This window comes from Biomphalaria glabrata, chromosome 11, assembly GCF_947242115.1.
Source record: "Biomphalaria glabrata chromosome 11, xgBioGlab47.1, whole genome shotgun sequence".
Classification (NCBI taxonomy): domain Eukaryota; kingdom Metazoa; phylum Mollusca; class Gastropoda; family Planorbidae; genus Biomphalaria; species Biomphalaria glabrata.
Window position 1 is genome coordinate 10,987,571 of NC_074721.1, and position 16,864 is coordinate 11,004,434.

At 35.9% G+C, this 16,864-nt stretch overlaps 1 protein-coding gene across 5 annotated transcripts in view; it reads right to left on the bottom strand.

The window, feature by feature from the left end:
- The window catches only part of LOC106056704 (unconventional myosin-Ia-like), a 111,007-nt gene that overhangs the window by 57,877 nt on the left and 36,266 nt on the right, over positions 1–16,864 (bottom strand). For all 5 annotated transcript variants that reach the window (XM_056004203.1, XM_056004200.1, XM_056004204.1 and 2 more), the window contains exon 2: positions 13,283–13,505. The gene's annotated coding sequence lies outside the window, so the exon portion shown is untranslated. The remainder of the gene's footprint in view (positions 1–13,282; positions 13,506–16,864) is intronic.

Here is a 16,864-nt window from a genome sequence, read left to right on the forward strand (position 1 = left end):
ATCACAGCTGAATGTTTGAAACAAAATCACAGCTGAATGTTTGAAACAAAATCACAGCTGAATGTTTGAAACAAAATCACAGCTGATTGTTTGAAACAAAATCAAAACTGATTGTTTGAAACAAAATCACAGCTGATTGTTTGAAACAAAATCACAGCTGATTGTTTGAAACAAAATCACAGCTGAATGTTTGAAACAAAATCACAGCTGATTGTTTGAAACAAAATCAAAACTGATTGTTTGAAACAAAATCACAGCTGATTGTTTGAAACAAAATCAAAACTGATTGTTTGAAACAAAATCACAGCTGATTGTTTGAAACAAAATCACAGCTGATTGTTTGAAACAAAATCACAGCTGAATGTTTGAAACAAAATCACAGCTGATTGTTTGAAACAAAATCAAAACTGATTGTTTGAAACAAAATCACAGCTGATTGTTTGAAACAAAATCACAGCTGATTGTTTGTAACAAAATCACAGCTGAATGTTTGAAACAAAATCACAGCTGAATGTTTGAAACAAAATCACAGCTGAATGTTTGAAACAAAATCACAGCTGAATGTTTGAAACAAAATCACAGCTGATTGTTTGAAACAAAATCAAAACTGAATGTTTGAAACAAAATCACAGCTGATTGTTTGAAACAAAATCAAAACTGATTGTTTGAAACAAAATCACAGCTGATTGTTTGAAACAAAATCACAGCTGATTGTTTGAAACAAAATCACAGCTGAATGTTTGAAACAAAATCACAGCTGATTGTTTGAAACAAAATCAAAACTGATTGTTTGAAACAAAATCACAGCTGATTGTTTGAAACAAAATCACAGCTGATTGTTTGAAACAAAATCAAAACTGATTGTTTGAAACAAAATCACAGCTGATTGTTTGAAACAAAATCACAGCTGATTGTTTGAAACAAAATCAAAACTGATTGTTTGAAACAAAATCACAGCTGATTGTTTGAAACAAAATCACAGCTGATTGTTTGAAACAAAATCAAAACTGATTGTTTGAAACAAAATCACAGCTGATTGTTTGAAACAAAATCACAGCTGATTGTTTGAAACAAAATCAAAACTGATTGTTTGAAACAAAATCACAGCTGATTGTTTGAAACAAAATCTGGGGTGAACATAACGAGGAAAAAGATTGACAAAAAAATGATCAAATAAAATAATATATTTAACTGACTCCCATCTTTTTAAAACTGTAGTGTAGACAGAACTCTGCTTAAACCCGTGATGCCCAACATTCAGCCAGTGGGTCACATCCGACCGTGACGCGGTCTATCCGTCCCCTCGAGACCTCTACCCGCAGAACATGAGGTCGCTATCGAAAATGTTTATGGCCTCCCCCGCTCTAGGGCCGAGAAAGGGGTATCACTGGAGTTAATTAGTTATTTATGAAGCGACAACATTTTCCTAAACACTGCGCTTTATAACACTTTATGCTTGTATAACACTTTATGCGTGTATAACACTTTATGCTTGTATAACACTTTATACGTTTATCAAAATTGAGTTTTAGAAATAATGTGATGCACATCAAAAATGCTCCGAGCTCGATGCAGGATTTGTCAAGAATCTTATGAGTACACCCCATCTTCAATGCCTTCCTTAAATTATATCTGGTTAAAATAATGGAAGCCCTACTCAGACGATGTGATGTCTTAATCACCAGCCCAACAAACTACTTTAAAGAAGAACTGTACTCACACACTACACGAAAAGTATTTATCAACTAACTTTCTCCACAGAAGATTGACACATTATTTGTAAAGATTCCGAGCAAGTTCTAGAATACATTTTAACAGCATGCTAATGATAATGTTATAGGGTCTTTCGAAAACCTTAGTAATAAATTTTCAAAGCATTAGGAACAAAACAGCAGACTTAGAAATTTTATTAGAATGTGAGAAACCAGACATAATTGCAGGCACAGAAACTTGGCTACATCCTGAAATTTATAATGCAGAAATTTTCAATAGTAATTATGAAATTTTTAGAAAAGATAGGGCTGATAATCATGGAGGAGTTCTTTTAGCAATAAAAAACACTCTTATAGCAGAAGAAATTACCTTACCTAACTCAAAAAATATAGAATCAACATTTTGTAAAATAAATACCACCTCAACATCCCTAATAATAGGCAGCATTTACAGACCACCAAATTCTAGTTTAGAATACATGCAGGAACTATGTAATCAGATTACGACACTTAAAGAGACAAATAAAAATGCAGTTTTTTGGATTATGGGTGATTTCAACCTACCTGATATAAATTGGAAAACACTAACCATAGATAAACACCAAAACCTTAAGGACATAAATGAGCTTTTCATAGAAACTTTACACAACCTAAGTTTAGATCAAATCATTAAAAAGCCAACTAGATTAAACAACACATTAGATCTCTTCTTAACCAACAGACCTGGATTAGTAGTTGATTATGATATTATCCCTGGTCTATCAGACCATGAGATCATAAAAATACACAGTCAGATAAAAGCAGTAGCCAATACAAAACCCAAAAGAAAAATCTTACTCTGGAATAAATGTAACCTAACACAACTACACCAAGCTGCATTAAACTTTCAACAAACATTCTTATTAGAAAAAGACATTAACCAACCAGTCGATGACCTCTGGAATTTCATTAAAAACCATCTTAAAAGCATTATAGAAAATCATATACCAACTAAATACACATCAAACAAAATAAATAAATGCTGGTTTAATAATAGACTAAAGAAGCTTTGTAAACAGAAGGAAAACCTATATAGAAAATTTAAAGAAACTAATGCAGAAAGAGTTTACAAAAAGTATATAAAAATTAAACACTTAACCCAAAAAGTAAGCAGACAGCTGCAGAGTGAATACATAAACAATGTAATATCTAAAGACAACAACAAAAACCTATGGTCATACATTAAGTCTAAGAAAATGGAAACAACAGGCGTAGCGCCATTAAAAGATGAACATAACATAATACATAATGATAATGAAACTAAAGCAAACATTCTAAACAAATACTTTGCATCAGCATTCTCAGCCCCAGGAGACAAAGACATATTACTGAATTTGAACCAAGTAGACAACATAGAAGATATAGTAGTACAAGAAAATGGAATTCAAAAACTATTAGCCAACACCAAACCAAATAAAGCTTCTGGACCTGATGGTATTCCAGCTAGATTACTCAAAGAACTAAGTAATGAACTAGCCCCAGTGTTCAAAATACTCTTTCAGGCTTCACTTAACCAGGGCAGAGTACCAAAGGACTGGAAAGAAGCTAATGTCACCCCCCTATTTAAAAAAGGAGAAAAATCTGACCCAGGAAACTACAGACCAGTATCACTTACCAGCATCACATGTAAAATCCTAGAACACATAATATGTAGCAACATCATAAACCACTTAGACAAACATAATGTCCTCACACCATACCAACATGGCTTTAGGAAATATAGATCATGTGAAACACAACTAATAGGACTAATTGATGATTTTTCAAAAGGTTTAGATAATAGTGAACAAATAGATGCTATCTTACTAGATTTTTCTAAGGCTTTTGACAAAGTTCACCACCATAGTTTGCTTAAAAAATTAAAATATTTCGGCATTAATGGTCCACTGCATCAGTGGATTAAAGACTTTCTGATAGGGAGAGAACAAACTGTAATAATAAATGGCTCTAAATCAACACCGATAACAGTAAACTCAGGTGTACCTCAAGGAACAGTCTTGGGTCCACTACTATTTTTAATTTACATAAATGATTTACCAAATTGCATTACTTCAGGAACAAAAGTCAGATTATTTGCAGACGATTGCATAATATATAGAACAATAAAAACAACACAAGACACAGATATTTTACAAAGAGAATTAGATGAATTACAGAAATGGGAATCAAATTGGAGCATGTCTTTCCACCCAGAAAAATGTCAGTTGTTAAGAGTAACAAAAAAACTAAAACAAATTAATTCCACTTATCTTATTCATGGCAAACCAGTAACACAGACTAAAAACGCAAAATACCTAGGTGTTATAATAAATGAAAAACTGTCATGGAATCCACATATTGATGAAACTACAAAAAAATCAAACAAAGCATTAGGATTTATTAAAAGAAATTTCTATAAATCAAATAAGAACATAAAACTAAAATGTTATTTAACCTTGGTTAGGCCAATAATAGAATATGCATCCTCTGTTTGGGACCCCTCAACTCAAGAAAACATTAAGAAACTAGAACAGACACAAAATAGAGCAGTGCGATTCATAACAAACGAATATTCACATTTGACTAGAGTAACACCTTTAGTAAAATCACTAAATTTAGAAAGCCTTCAGGACAGAAGGCTCAAAAGTAAAGTAGCAATAATACATAAAACACTGAACCATAATCTTCAAATACAAAAACAAAATTTAATAAAATACTCTGAAAGACACAAAGATAAAGGCACATTCCTCGTCCCATATGCTAGGACAAATTTGTACAAATACTCCTTCTTCCCTAGTGCTATTAGAGCATGGAATGGGTTGCCTGAGCTAGCCAGGAAAACCAGTGACTTGGCAGAATTTAAGTCATTGGTTAATATGCATGACTAAATGCATGACGCGTAGGACGTAATCATCTTCTTTTTTGAAGTAACGTCAGTATTATATAAGATAAGATAAGAAGATAAAACTATTGGCGATTAATTAAGTGCATCATGCAATTATATGTTACGCATTTAATGTATATACTTTTATATTAAACATGAACAATGACTTATTTATACTTTTAAAAGCTATTGAAAAACAAGATGTCTTGTATATAATACTGCTCGTAACTTATTTTCTGTTTCCATTGCGAGCCGTAGCTTTTTGGTATAGAATGTTCAGTGCACTTTGGTCCAATCAGTGTCATTGACATTTTGTGGCAGGGGTATCGTGATGCCTTGGAACGCTAAACAAATCGACGAATCAAATAGAATTTAAATTTTTACCAAAAAATTTTCTTAGTTTACATCCGGATTCGAACTCGAGTTCCCTTGTAAGGTAGCCAAGCGGCCACTTTTCCACACATCTCCCTTTCAATGTTTAGTGAATCAATCCCTTTATTAAAACCCTCACTCTTTCCTCTGTCTGAAAAGAAAAAAAAATCGGCTCAGACAAAATGCCATCATTCAGACTCATTTATCTGAGGAAAACAACGGATGCCAAGAATTCCACATCAACCAATTATTCCCTCTCTCTCCCTTATTCCCGCCCCCCCCCCCTTTTTTTTTTCCACGTCCAGAGGGTGGCCAAGACCTACGTGACCTGGTCTATAGCTAAAACAAACCAGTCCCCCCCCCCCGCATAGTTTACCACTAGAAAAAAAGTTACTAGATAATAGAGTTGAAGCCAGCTAGTTGAGAAAGTGGTCGGTAGGAAAGTGTGTGTGTGTGTGCGGGGGGGGGGGTAATAAGAAGCTTTCATAAAAGAAATGGTCAGAAAGAGGTAGCAGAGGGTTAAAGATTAGGGATAAGAGGTGGTCAATGACAGCATTAGTAACAAACACAAGAATAAACTGAGAGAGAGAGAGAGAGAGAGAGAGAGAGAGAGAAGATAGGGGTATAGAAGCACTACTGAATCTAGTAGAATGGTATGCATACATAGACCGGATCGCAAACGAAGAATCAGGATTAGTTCAGCAACTGGACCCCACGATGATCTGCTAACTACTGTAAAAACAAAAAGCACAAACTAAAACTCTGTGGCCCTATCTCAAGGTCCTCAGAGCTCGCAAAGACCTGTTCAGGGAACAGTACCAGGAAAAATAAGAAGAGGCAGACAGAGAAAGCGATGGGAAGACAACATAAAAGAATGGACGGGCCTGTCATTGAAAGAGATTCTATAATGCAGATGATATAAAGGTAAGCAGTTTTTCTAAAACGAGAGCGTCATGTGGTAAGCACAACGACTAGTTGCCTTTACTTTCCCCAAACTAATGCCATTAGAGTTGGGTGGATTCATAGGCGTCACCGAGATTTGAATCAGTTCGGAATCCAAGTGTTTACAAATGAGCCACCACGATCTTTTTCTAATTTACAAATTATTAACGACCAAAAATTAAATGCACAAACACCTTGCTCTTCAACTTCACCCCATTCGCCAAAAAAAAAAAGATCTATCCACTACACAGCTGTGGATCCGCCCTTGAGCAGAGAGAGAGAGAGAGGGAGAGGGAGGGAGAGAGAGAGATGATTCGATTATATCAGACATGTATATTTAAGTTATTTTTGTTTGTTTGTAAGCTTGAAAACGAAATGAAATTAGTCACAGTAAACAAATGTACAGAGAGAGAGAGAGAGAGAAGGAAAAAAAACTGGACGCCAAGCTAACAAACGACCAGGCAGGCAGACAGTAAGTCTGATAGAATAATGACAAGCAAGCAGACATTATAATGGACAAACAAGAATGCAGACAAAAAAAAAAAGACATATAAGCTAACCAACAAGGTGGAGGAAAAGGTTATCAGACTGATTGATGGACAGGCAAACAAGAAGAAACAAAACTTTAAAAAGGTGTGGGGGGGGGGGGGGGAGGAAATAATACAATGAAATAAAAAATAGAGCGAAATGCGAAAATAAATATAGAAAAATTATATAATCGGACAGAGATTTCATAAGACGAAATTGGGAAATGACTGCTTAATGTTCTTTTCTTCAACTTATTTTTTTATAACTTTTTTTTTTGTCGTGATCATTTTCTTCTTTCATTTTCATGTGCTAAAAAAAAAAAGAAACAAAATAGATTTGGGATTTAAAAAGGGTTAAGAATATCTGAGGGTTATGCCAATATACATTTGTTTAATTTTATTTTATTAATATTTCACATTTGTAATTGTAAAATGTTTTACATGTTTCGGATGTTCCTTCAGAGTTGAAGATAGTTTACTTCCTAGTCCAAACCTCCCGCAGGACGACGGGGGATGGGAGCGGGCAGGGTTTGAACCCGGGACCATTGATAAATCTGAACGACAGTCCAGTGCGCAAACCGCACGACCAGGCAGCCATCCAATGACTCAGTTTCGACCAGCATATTTTGCACGAGCTTCAGATACAACTGTTTAATATGAAGAGTGAAAGATAACAGCTACGAACCGAATAAAACAAAAACTGTACAAATCTTCATGGGTGTTGCAATATTGTTTAGAAAGAAGAGTGTTTGTTGTTGATTGTTTTTTTACCTAGTTGGTAGATTCGATCTAATCCGGCTATGATTTCAGTGTGCCAGCGTGGTGCATGTGTGTGTGTGTGTGTCTGTTATCTTCCTTAGGTAATTATCAAGATGGCGCCAGTCATTAGTATGCGAAGATCGCGGTGACTTTGTTTGATGCTGGCTACAGAGTCTCTAATCTTCGTTTAAATAGACCCCATTCGTGCTGCGCCCACAAACACCGCCGTTTAAAAGACTGCAACTTGTTTTTCTCAATACGCAGGAAACTTCTGTTCAAACATAGATCAATGGGTCTCAAACGATTTAGGGCTGGCCCTAGGACTATCCGTGTTCGTAAGTGTAGATACTTTTTATCTAAGCTACAAACATTTTGTTTTTCTTCCGTCTATTCTACTTACGTAAACTGTATTATTGGTTTTCAAATCATCCTAGTGTCTACAAATTATGGCTTAATGTAAACAAGTAGAGTAGAGTTCCTCTTTAGAACTTGCGATCTGTGTGGCGGATGATGTCAAGGCCATCTGTTTCTGTGGCCCACGGTTAACGAGGGTGTCATGTGGCCAGCACAACGACCAGCCGTCTGTCTATGTGTGTGTATAAAAGAAAGAGAGAGAAAGGGAGAGATGGGCTTCGTTTATATGAATGTTTATGGTTCTTATATTTTTCTGTTGTGTTAATGTAAGTGTTTGTATAGCTTTACATTCAAACTTTGCTTGAAGCTGATCAGAAGGTATGAACGATGGAGTGAATGACTCAAACTCGGGTAAAGTAACCGAGCCAGGTAGGTCTCCCGCGTGGCCCAGTCTTAACTAAATTGGTCTGACCAACGGTACGATGTGAACGTTAAGTACCTGGCTCAGGTAACAGCTCACCGGTAGGTACATGCCAGAGTAGGATCCTGTCCTGTATTCTCAAACCTGATTGAAATACTCAGTAACCGAAGTACGCCCTTCCCCCGATCGGACAGACAGGAAGTCGTTTCCGAGGAAGCCATTAAGTTGTCCCGAAAACCAGGCACTTGAAACAAAATTTAATCTTGGACTTTACTTTCGATGTTGAGGTGAGGCGGAGAGGTAGTATCTATGTGTGTGTGTGTGTGTACAAGAAAGAGAGAGGGGGGAGAGAAAGGGATGAGAGAGACTTTGTCTATGTGAATGTTCATGTTTGTATAATTTATTATTTTGTCTTGTTATGGTGTGGCTAGTTAGGACACTTTGTTAGCTTTAATATGTTTGCTCATTAGGAAATGTTAGTTCAGTGGTTCTCAAAACTTTCATTTCCTCGTACTCAAAAAATAATTATGGAATAATTGCATTAAAAAAAACAACATTCTAAAAGGTGATAACTAAAACATGAAAGTCTCAAATACTTATTTTTAAGTTGTTAATAATGAAATGTTTACTTTACTAATATTCAGGTATCCATTTACAAATAAAATACTAATAATGTCTTTGCTACCCCCCTCCCCCCCCCCAATCAGCACATGGCCCCCTTAACGATAGAGCATGTCCCTCCCTCTGTTTGAGAAATACTATTAGATAACGTTATTTTCTAAGTTGCTTATTAGTTCTTAAAGCGTGGTTTCAGCAGCAGTAAGATGCAGTCTAAGTCAACAGCGTTAAGAAACAAAAATCATCAAAGAAGATCAAACTCTAACGCTATTTCAAAGAAGTGACCGAGAACAGGGCAAAGACGCGAAGCAGATATCTATCTATAAGTACCTCCTACATTAAAAAATGCATGCGCAAGATTGAACAAAATGAAATTAATATGTATTGTGCCACTTAAATGAAATCTTCAGATACATTTATTAGTGTAGGCCTAGAGTTACAGAGTGATCTTGCATATCATTTGTTAAATTTAGCTGAGGTAAGAAAAAAAAAAGTGAGAAAAAAATTATTATAAAACTAAATTTTTATGAAAAGTTAACTCTGTCTTTATACGCTCTTGTAGGATGTTAGAACAGCTGAAGCTTGAAACAATGCCATCCAGCTATCAGCCGGCATCAAGATGTACTCTCAGCTGGACTGAAGCTGTTTCTGCAGATGGTATGGTTCACCTTGCTACAAAAGCTTCTCGGGTATGCCTGGTAATAGGTAATAGCGCAGATAAAGCTGGTAAATCTGGGTGAACTCTGGGTAAAATAAAAAATCTGGGTGGCTTGCTAAATGGAAAAGAAACAAAAGGAGAAACAGAAGGGGGTGGGGATAATAGAATGGCACAATGGATTCGAAAACCCTTAGTTGGCTTTAGTCAAAGTCCGATTACTTGACGCAGACAAAATGGATATCGAAAGATACCATACATCTAGCATCTCAGACCTAGAAATAGTAAATAACGTATGCAAGATTTGTACCAGTCAGACAGACAGACAGACAAACAGATAGAGTGGGATTAGATCTATATAAAATAAAAAAAAAATAGCGAGAAATGCATTGATATAAAATAAAGATCTTATCTTTTAAAAAAAAAATTGTCCTTAGCCAATTGAATAGTGGAAATCTAATTGTGTAAGACCGTCTTCAGAAACATATGAACTATGGATTGAGTAGAAGATTGTAAAAAGCTTACGCCAGATCAATTATTTAACACACACACACACACACGCATATACACACACCATCCTCCTTCCCAAACATTAGGAAACATCCTAAGACCATGGGATATTTATATATTTTATCTCCAGCAGTCACTAGCTTTATCTGTATTCCGTGTGGCCACCTATTAAGGCAACAGCAAGTCTGCCTGAAATACTCCACTCTTCTTTAACCTTGGCAGGCGAAGAAATGTCTTAATAGACGTTGTGGTCAGGACGCCATTTAATTTGCTCCACCCACCCACACACTTGCGTGTCTCGTTCCGAGGGCCCCGGCGAGGGGTCTTTCGTTAATCTTCATACTTCCTTTATAACAATAAAAAAATATAAACAGATACATACACCTTATAACTCATCATATGGCCTATTACGTGTCAATTCCGATCTAGCTAATATTTTGGGATGGATCATCATACTGGTATTAAGCTATTGTACAACCGCCACTTTGAATAATGATATTATTTAAATGATGAACTTCAGGGGTTCTCGTGATTTCATTTCACACTCAAGTCATCTGTTCCCAAGGTAACAGAAAGACACTATTTCGTAGGGCTTTGATCTCCCAGCGAAGCATACAACATTAATGACTTCCTTCCCGACATTCTCAGACATATTTCAAAGACTAGCTAAATTTCTTCTCCTAGACATAAAAGAGTTCGTTCAAGGTTCACACTGACCGAACTATAAAGTTTCAAAAAAATATGCGGCCCTATAATATTCCTTAGCAGCCTGTTTAAGTTGAGGAACCTAGACTCAATATGTAATCTTCTTATTTAGGAATTTAACTTCCCATAAATGTTTAAGTGACTAGAAGACATTCACACTTAAATATACATTTTAGATATACATTGTTTATATCTCCTCTTCATAGTGATAAATGCACAATGGGTTGGCTACTGTTGCCATACGAAAGAAAAAAAACAAAAAAAAACATTTATCAATGTCCTTGACATTGTTTAGTTTACTGTGAAATCTACCATATAGTTTGCACGAGTGTAAGTTACAGCTACAAGCACTTGGTATATTTGAAAAGAAAAAAAATCCTTTCGGTAGATGCCTAAGTAAATTCGCTAACAAACTTTCAACAAGAGAATGTGATACACAAAAACGTAAACATTAACACCAATAAACACATAGCTCTAAGAGATGACGTAAAAACATACATACATTCACACATAGGCATACATACATTCACACATAGGCATACATACATACACGCATACATATATACATATATACAAGCATACATGCATACATACATGCATACATATGTACAGATTTTTAATATATATATACAAAGTTTTGAAAAAAAAAAGAAAATTTAAATGTGTCCTATTTAGTCTCCTCTTGGTTAAATAAAATGTTTGATTACGAGACAATATCTGTGTATATATATAATGTTCTCTTTTTTTAGAAGCGATGGACTATAAGATAATAAACAAGCCAGAAATGTACAGTGCCGAAGTCTATTTCTGCTGCACATACATACACACACACACAATCACAAGGGTTACAAAATATAATGTATGGATGGTGCCACTTTGTATCTCTGAACTAATGAAAACCATGCGCAGTGCAAGGGCGGAAGCATTCAGTTCCTAACGGTTTATTTCATTTCACAGCGTTCATTTGATTGGCCGTTACATCTAGATGAGTAAGAGAAGACCCCCCACCCCCCAAAAAAAAAAAAAAGGAACTGACAACAGAAAGCCCTAGTGAAAGCAGAGGAGAAATTTGACTACGGCAGCCCAAGAATGAGTTTAGCCTTGAGAGAGGTTTCTTTAGGAACGAACCTTTCACACGCCCACGCAATTCATACTCACACACACGACACACACACACACACACTTTAAAACACGTGCACGTAGGGCGCACAGAGAGGAGCAAAGTGCAAGGCTTATCATTAAAACAATTTCATCAAGGCTTCTACCACCCCACCACTAAGCCCGAGATCCCTTTTTTTTTAAAACCTCTTTTCAAACACACACACACACACACACACACGCGCTCGCACGCCTCAACATAAGGAAAAAAATCTATTTTCTGTTGCAAGACATAAAGAAAAGAAAACAAATAAAAAAACTCCAAAATGTATTCTTTACATTGTAATGATAAACTATTAGCCTACTCAGGTTTGCCTTCAGAGAAAATGGAACTAAATTGTTACACAAAAACTTTAATATTTATTAAATAAATGAAAAAAAAATGTAATAAGCTTTTTTCATTTTTTGTTGTAGCTTATGCTCGGAAAGTTTTTTATTACACTGAAGCTGCCCGAATGACAAATCGAAATGTTTTGAAATGAAGGTTTTATATTCAGGGGATATTGAATTACTTTTCACTTTTAAAATATTATTAGTATTATTTAATCCTAGGCATGTGTTCTAAAGAGCATTGTAACAACGTATGAGTAGTAGGTATGCTTTGGGAGGGGGGGGGGGCTATGAGAAGTGGGTATGCTTGAGGGCGCTATGAGAATTGGTTATGCTTTGGGGCGCCATCAGTAAGGGTGTATTCATTGGGGCGCTATGAAAAGTGGGTCTACTTGAGGGCGCTATGAGGAGTAGGGAAAGTACAAGGCAATTATTGACTGGATATTTCTTACACTTTTCGAATGGACGAGCCACTCTTATTGAATAAATGATTTCGCAATGTACCACTGTGTCCATTTATTTATTCAAATAGTTCAGTTAAAAGCAAATTATAAAAAAACAAAAACATTCGAGTCATAGCGATGAAGCCTGCTATAACACATCGAGAACGTTTGACATGTTTCGGATGTTCCTTCAGATTTGAAGAGAGTTACATCCCCTAGCCCGAGCCTGTACACGTCATTTTCCCTTTTTGATATCAAACAAAATAATTAATTACCAATGGTTCATTGACTAATTGTGGATTTTTTCTGATAGATTCATGTTTTGTTAGGTACAATAAATAAGTGTTTCAAGTATCAACTTGATCGGAAAATACGTGAGGGAGAAATAGCGTTAACAATTATTTCAGGGGACTAAACCCGACAAGTTTAGACATATCTGTGAGTACTGAATATTTAGTTTCCCTTGTTAGTATCAAACAAAATAAATTACCAGTAATCAAATGACAATGTAGTTTGTTTTTTTTTAAATTGATTCATGTCTTGTCTATACCAATGAATAAGTGTGCGAAGTTTCAACTTCATCTGAGAATGGGTGTGGAATAAATAACGTGTACACACTTTTTACCAGACAGACAGACAGATTGAGTTGATATAAGCTGTGTAAAAAAAAGGTAATTTTTTTTTATCCCATTTTTGCCTGGGTTAACAAAATTAGAAACTTTGAGGTCATTTAGCTTATGATTATCAGAACAAATTTATAATACACGATTTCATTAACAAAAGTTAAATTACACTAGACCTGTTTTGTTTTTGTTTGTTTATTTTTGAGTTGCTGATATTGTTGTGTTGTCACATAGATAAACATTTTGCTTACCTTGCTTGTAGTGACGGGAACAACTAATCCTGAGAATGCTATTACATACAAAAAGTTCCAGGAGGTCAGCCCCTACCAAATGAAACGCTCCAAATGTTGGAAGAAAGTATTCCAAGTGAACAGCATGAATGAAGCACGTCCAGGAATTCCAAAACTAGGGCTAGCTTCTGTGGCGTCTGTTTACTGTTACGATGAGTCACGTGATACAGTCATATTCAATCATCTGAAGGGGAAAAAAACAAAACAAGACTGCTAAATCTGGATGACATCAAATGTATGAAACAATATATCTTTTTTTTTTTCATTATTAAAATAAAATATCTTGAATTAAATATTGCCTTAGAATCCAATGTATAGCAGATATGAACAGAGTAGTTGAATATGAGAACATTTAATTTATCCCGTGCTAAGGAATAAACACATTTTAACTAGCTATGTCCAGTACGTGGTTACAATTTCAGCAGACGATCCAGTTTTTGCTGATTAGAGAACGAATTGTTTTCATTTTTACTAGACTACACAAATGTCGATATTTTGATTCATTTTTAGTAACAAACATTTGCACGAGTTTTAAGAGATAAAATTCTATTTAGAAATAAATTTTAAAAAAATTTAATTAATCACTCTGTTAAAATATCATTGAATTTGGCGCATCTCGGCGGTAACTGCAAATAAAAGGGACAACAAAAAAACTACTGATATTGTGACCGTTTTTTGTCCAGTATCGCAACGATTGGTCCATAGGGCAATGTCGCCCAAGTAAAAATATAAACAAAAACAAAAAAATAGAAAAACTACATGTTTCCTAGGACACCATCTCCGTTGAATGGACATCAAAGAAAAGAAGGACTGAACAGGACGTCAGTGAAATGCAGTTCGACAAAGATCATATATGGACATACGGTACTATGCATTTAAGGTAATATGTGATGAACTAATTACATGCATATCTTTTTTGTTTATATATACCCATAAATAGACTGCTAGTCATTCTTTATTCTGTTTTAGAAAAAAAAAAAAAAAACGTAACTATTTCAGAACATTGGTGCCGTGTCTCAGAAAGTCAAGGTCAAATAGCGGGCATTTTGTGAGTACAGATCTTTTGTATTACAGCAGACGGAAGAAATAAGTAAGGGGGAGGGGGGAGAAAATGGGAGGAAGCGCTTTGAGCATACCTCCTGCAGTCCCAGAGTTCCTGGCTTAGACGTCTGCTTAACAGCTGACGGAAGGGGGGAGGTGAAAGCCGTAGGACAAAGACCTGACGTAATATACACATTAGCACGTAGATAGCAGGGCGTGATGCTGGGGGGGGGGGGGGGAAGGGGGGACAGGATGAGGAATGCATCCTCATGGGCAGCAGGACTTTCATCTGTATCTATAAAATGTATAAAGGTATGCATGCATGCCAATTATTACCACACAAAGGCGGCCACCTCCACTTCCCCTAGTTTCACCACAAACTTAGCATTCTAATGTATAAAAGATTCCATTGAAGTACCCAAACGGGGGTGGGGGGGAATTGGGGTATGCTAACTGAATCAGTGCTAATAAAAAAAAAAATTAAAGACATCAATCAATAATGAAATCTCATGTATATATATACGCCCGTTAATTTGTTCTCAGGCTTTATATTGTTTATTATTAAGAGAACACCTCCCTCCTTTTTTTTTTCAATGTTAAAAGGAACATATGTAGATAATTTAATGCGAATCCGAATGACAGTTGATGAGATGTCTTGGTCAGTGGTAACATGCAAATATATAAGTAGGCCTACATATAAATGAGAATCCGGTTGATCAGACTAGCCACTTAATTGGACGAAACGATTGCATACCGTAAGGTTCGATCAATTAATATATATATATAAATTGTACATTAATTTTCTTAAGAATGACAGGTTCATGCTGCAAGTAAATGCTTAAAGAATGACGAGGGAATCACGTGACCTGCACAACAACCTACTTTTTCCCCAAAAAACATTAAACTTCCGAAATAAAACTGCCAACATCTACTCTACTCTAATACTCCAGAGGACTTCCAACTCGAGATACGCTTCAATGTCTTCAATATCTCTGAATAAAACGGACCTGCATTCACGACTAAAACAAAAGGAAGAAATTGATAACTGTCCATAAGTCTTTGTGTGTGGTTGTGTACAAGAGTGTGTGTATGTGTGTGTGTGTGTGAGAGAGAGAGAGAGAGAAGGAGGAGATTCTCAACATGCTTTACAGTAAAAGAAAGATATCCATGTAATTCTTACTTATAACAAACCAGAAGAGGAAGTTAAAGTTAAAGATAAGTGGAATGTAGACTCGGTTTCAAATATATCTATTTTGTGTTGTTTTTCCACCTCGTCTCTCAAGGCACATTTGTATTTAATTACTTATGAAGCTCATTATCACAAGAGCTGCACCGAGTTTTTTCAAGAACTGCGCAGTTTCGGAAGAGTTCAGTCCCCGGGATGATTGACTGTTATTTCCCAGAGATTCTTGGTACCAAGTCACCTTGACATTTAAATCAAAGCTTAAAAAAAAACGGCAGCAAACCAAAAAAAAAAAAGGCGGCATGGGGGGGAAGGTTTAGGGGTGTAGGAGGGCGCAGCAAGGGGGCTGGAGGTGTGTAACGAACAATCAAAGACATGGCAGCGGGAAACATCAACAGCAAAAGTGAAAATTTGTTGGGAGAAGATGTGTTCGTTTGGGTTAGGGTTAGAGTGAGTGTATAGGCGTGAGACAAGGTTAGGGTTAGAGTGACTGTATGAGCGTGAGACAGGGTTAGGGTTAGAGTGAGTGTATGAGCGTGGGACAGAAGATAAACTTTCTATGATCATGACAACAACAAAAAAATGCACTTCACTCGATACTCATATAAAGAGGGGTAGAAGGGGGTAAAAAAATTACCCAAGAGAGTGATGTTTTAAAATGTTCAATAAATATAGACTAAGACCATCTGGGGCAAACAGGGTGGCTGATTAACAATGTGGTTTGGATTCAGACTGACGTAAAGGTGGTCCCTTTGTTAGAGCTGATGTTCTGTAAGAGGTTAATCTAGTTTGAAAAAAAATTGTCATTTCTAAAAGAACGTCCCAAACAAACACAAACAGGCCTATGAAGGAGAGGGGGGGGGGAGAGACAGGTAAAGGATTAATTTGATGGCTTTTCATACAAGTTCGGTTTACCCATTTCTCTCTTTGTATGCTCTGCAAGAGGAAAATAGTTTTTTAGAGACGTTTTCAAGATCATGAAAAAAATAACGTAACTGCCTTTGGAATTACTCTTCTTTCTCGCGGAGAAACATGATTCAAAGTAATTAATGTTTGAGATGGTATCTATATACTCAAAGTCTAGACTAAATTCTTATCTTATCTTATCTTATAGATTACAGAAGATGATTACGTCCTACGCGTCATGCATTTAGTCTTGCAAATTAACCAATGACCTAAAATTCTGCTAAGTCACTGGTTTTACTGGCTTACTCAGAAAATTCTAGATTATAGACAGCAGAACTAGTATTACCGGTCTAAATCCAATGATATAATCTAAATCTAATCTTAAGTTATGTCTAGGATTTAAAATGAAAAAT